General features: G+C 36.6%; 1 pseudogene; it reads left to right on the top strand.

Moving 5' to 3' along the window:
• Positions 1 to 1,427: 1,427 nt before the first annotated feature.
• LOC148195094 (uncharacterized) lies at positions 1,428 to 3,347 on the top strand (annotated as a pseudogene).
• Positions 3,348 to 4,596: the final 1,249 nt, after the last annotated feature.

The following is a 4,596-nucleotide window of genomic DNA, read 5'->3' as shown; positions in this document are numbered from 1 at the left end:
TTTTTGTAATTTTTAGAATATTATATAAGGTTTTAGTTAACCTAGGTCAAGTATCTTTGGCTGGGACGAAGCAGAAACACACTCTTTCACCCCTTGGAGGAGGATTTCTGATGCTAAGGCTCCTTTCTCACTTTCTAGGGTTTTATCTTTTCACTCTTTCATTGTATTTCATTTAGTTTCACCATGAATATGGTGAACTAAACCTTTATTGTTGTTGGGGAATCAATGTAATCCTTTTGAAACTCTCATGTATGGAATTTGTTCTTCAAAATCTTCTTTAAGATACATGCTTTCTTTCATTAATTGTTAGGGTTTTTCCTCTTTGCTCAAAGCATGCATTGTTTAACTCGTTCGATGTCATGATCATTGATTTTGTCGATATGGACACATACGGGGAAATCTAGATCTGGGGAATCTCTCCCAATAGTAGTATAAACTTAGACATAGGAGTATGATGGTTGGTTGCCTTTAAGCTTCTGTTAACTATAATGCATGATTAATTGCTAGGGAGACAATACATTGTAAACTAGTGATTAGGATTAGGCTTTCTTCGTCGAGACATCGGGTTTAAGGTAATTTAGAAAGTGACATTAACAATTAATGAAGAAAGATGAATTCCTGAATACATGAGAGTAGATAAGGATGAAATTGATAAACCCCAACAACATAATCATCCATATATTTCAATTCATGTGTTTTGTTTCTTCTTACCATTGATCAATCCATGCATACATATTTACTTTTGAGTATTTGCTTTTAAATCTTAATCATCTGTTTTACAAGTCTTAGTTAATCAACAAACCACACAATTGTCTAGGCCGTGAGTCCTTTAGGAGAATGATACTTAGTCTTACCAGGTTTATTACTTGATACGATTCGGTTACACTTGCCGAAGGTTCTAACAAGTTTTTGGTGTCGCTGCCGGGGACTCATGGTTTAACTAGTCTATTTGTGTGATTTTTGATTAATTTTGACTTGATTTGTATATTTTTGATTTATCTTTTTATTTTTGTATCTTTAAGTTTATGTTTTTGGTTTTTGTTTTTATCTTTTTGTATTTCTATTTGTTTTATCTTTTTATCTTCTATCTTTTTATTTTTTTCTTCTCTATCTTTTTGTGCTAACAATTGTTTCTAGGAACTTGTCTTCTTGTGTATGCAGGAAGAAATTCGGACAAGAAGCAAGAAAAATTCAAAACCTCTTCTTGAAGGCTTGGACGAAGTAGACGGAGGAAAAGAATCCGTACATTTACAGAATTATTCCCTCCTCCAGAAACACTCTTACAACCTTCACCACAAAGGTCTAACCAAAGCACTGAAAATATGGCAGAGGAGAATAATGGTAGACAAACTCTTGCAGATTACACCATTGTGGTTGGCCCTCAACATTTTAACAGTATAGCAAGACCGAGGGTCAATGCTGCAAACATGGAGGTGAAACCAACATTGATACAACTGGTAAAGAGTAATCAATTCAATGGGCTATCACATGAAAGTCCATATGAGCATCTCACTACCTTTAATGAAATTTGTAACACCGTGAAGATAAATGGGATGCCGGATGAAGCAATCAAGTTTAGCTTGTTTCCTTTCTCATTAGGAGGCAATGCTAAGTTATGGTTAAAATCTTTTCCAGAAGGAAGCTTTACAGAGTGGGAAGTTGTGGTTGCAAAGTTTTTAAACAAATACTTCCCACAATCTAAAGTCAATAAAGGGAAGCAAGAGATATCTTCTTTCAGACAAGGTATGGAAGAGACATTAGGTCAAGCATGGGATCGTTATAAAAGTTTGTTGAGAAAAACTCCCACGCATGGCTTTGATGAAGCAGTAGTAGTCTTACTTTTCCTTGGAGGTCTTGGTTCACAAACCAAGTTGATGCTAGATGCCTCAGCAGGAGGTAATATTAAATGGAAGACTCTAGAGGAAGCAACCGAGTTGATAGAGAATATGGCTATTAATGACAATGAGTTGCATAGTGAAAGAGGAACTCTTATTCAACAAAAAGGAGTTCTACCATTGCAATCAAATGACGCCTTACTCGCTCAGAATAAGATCATAACTCAACAGTTGGAGAATTGAACAAAGACACTTGCTCAATTGCCAAAGGAATTAAAGACTGTTGCACAAGTTCAACAACAGATGTGTGAACTATGTGGTGGTGACCATATCAATGGTCAATGCGCTTTTTCAGTGGAGGCCCTAGAAGATGTAAATTTCATGGCTAATCAATTTACATACTGCCAAGGTAATTTCAACCAAGGGTGGAAACCTTACCCAAGCATGGGTCAAGGTCAAGGACAATCTGGACAAGCTGGGCAATCAGGACAATTTAATAGGCCACAACAACAACCAACATTATGGCAACAAGTATCTACACTCAATGAAAGACATACAAAGTTGGAAGAAACTCTTCGGCAATTTATGCAGGTAACTATTTCCACTCAAAAGAGCACTGAAGCGGTTATTAGAAACTTGGAGATACAAGTTGGCCAAATATCTAAGAAGTTGGAAGATATGCCTAATAAGAGTTTTGGGGCTAATATTGAAGTTAACCCTAAGGAGGAGTGTAAAGTTTTAGTGAGTGTGAATGTTAAAAAAGTTGAGTTAGAGAGAAGAGAAGAAAAATAAGAGAGAGAGTAGAGAGAAAAGAAGAGAGAAAAGGAGAGGCTGAGAGAAAAGAAGAGAGAGTAGAGAGAAAAGAGAAAAAAAATTGAAAATATTATTCCTTTTCCAACATATTATGAGAGAATAGAGAAAGAGAGACAAGAGGGGCTTTGTACAAATATTTTCAATCCAATGGATGTTGATCTACTTGTGAATGAAGCATGGCAACAATTTTCAGCTCAGGTAAATCATATGAATCAAATCTCCAAAAGAAAAAGATATATAGAGAAGGGAGATTAATGAGTGCAAAGTTGCTAAGAAGAGATCATTCCCTCCAAAAAGTGAAAGATCCAGGAAGTTTCACCATTCCTTGCGTCATAGGGAGGAAAAAAGGTAAGGAAAGCCCTACTTTATTTAGGGTCAAGTGTCAATCTAATGCCTTTATCTTTACTTGAGCAAATTGGTGGAGTTGACATCAAGCCAACAAACATGACTTTGCTAATAGCATATGTATCTTCAATGAATCCTTATGGTATAGCAGAGGATGTTATGGTTTGTGTAGGAAAATTACAATTCTTGATGGACTTTGTGGTGATAAAGATGGAGGATGATAGGGTGCCAATTATTCTTGGAAGACCGTTTATGAAAATGGCTAAGTACATCATTGATGTAGATGAAGGAATAGTGATACTTCAAGACCAAGAAGAAAGGGTGGTTGTTGATGTCTTCAAAGAAGAGCAATAGATGAAAAAGGAAAAGGCTAGTCATAAAGCTACATGTCAAGATGTACCCATGACTAGTCCTAAAGATGCAAAGCCGGACTTTAAAGGTAAAAATTGTTTCTTGTTTCAGATTAGGGAAGAAGAAAAAGATGGCAAAGGAAGGACGGTTCATGATGACTTGATGTAAGCACAACCAAAACTTGGTAAACATGTGAGATTCAAGAACAAGTTGTGGGTTGTGAAAGACTATAAAGAGAATGGAGTGATAGAGATAGAATCTCCACATTCGAGAAGAGTCAAAGAGGTGGATCGGAAGTAGTTGATGAGTTGGTGTGATGATAAAAAGATGAACACCAACATGGAAGATGGAACTTGAATTTTATTGGGTCAAGCTAATGACGTTAAAAGAGCGCTTTCTGGGAGGCACCCTAGTGGTTTCAGAACATTAATTCTTATTTTATTGTTGATTTTGGTGATGTAATTTTATAAACTTTAGACAATATTTTTATGTTGAAATTTTTGGGTATAGCATCTGCTGATGGATGCTAGGTGGTTAAGTATCTACTAAAGGATACTAGGTTTATTAAACAGGTTTGTTACACCTACTGATGGGTGTTGGTAAGAAAGATTTGCACCTACTGATGAGTGTTAGTGGATTTTGGGTCAGGCTCGTGACGTTAAACAAGTGCTACCTGGGAGGCAACCCAATTGATTCATTTTATCTTTGTTATTTGTTTTGATTCTGCTTTAGTTGCATGATAGGGATTGAATGTTTGAGTGAAGTGAGAAATTAATTGCATGGAGTGAGTCAGGGGCATGAGTATAAGGCACATAGGGCAAGCTAGGAAGAAGGAAAGAAAGTCACGAAAGTTTCGCTCAGCGGAAATTTCCGCTGAGCGGTATCACTGCAGACTTGGGTTGGACTATTTGCCCTTAGCGGGATTAGGCCCATTTAGGTATTTTTATACCCTAGAGTGCGGTTTTGGTTCTATTTTCAGATCTCACTCTTCTCACACACTCTCAAGCACTTTTCTAAGTGTTCTCTCCACTTTCCTCTTCCCCCTTTATAAAAACTCACTTTCTCACTAGGGTTCCATCCAAGTTTGGGGTTTAGTGAGAGTACTGCAATTGGGGGACTATTTCTTCAAATTCCCAAAGCATTTTCTATTTATCTAGCATCTCCACCCAAGTAAGTTCAAGCAATTTTAATTCTAGGGTTCTTGAATGCATGAATTGATTTGAACATAGTAGTTTAAGCATGATTCTTTAGA

This window comes from Vigna umbellata, chromosome 7, assembly GCF_029865625.1.
Source record: "Vigna umbellata cultivar VRB3 chromosome 7, Vumbellata_1.0, whole genome shotgun sequence".
NCBI lineage: Eukaryota > Viridiplantae > Streptophyta > Magnoliopsida > Fabales > Fabaceae > Vigna > Vigna umbellata.
Note: the sequence above shows the minus strand (reverse complement) of the source record. Positions and strands in the feature narration are given on the sequence as shown.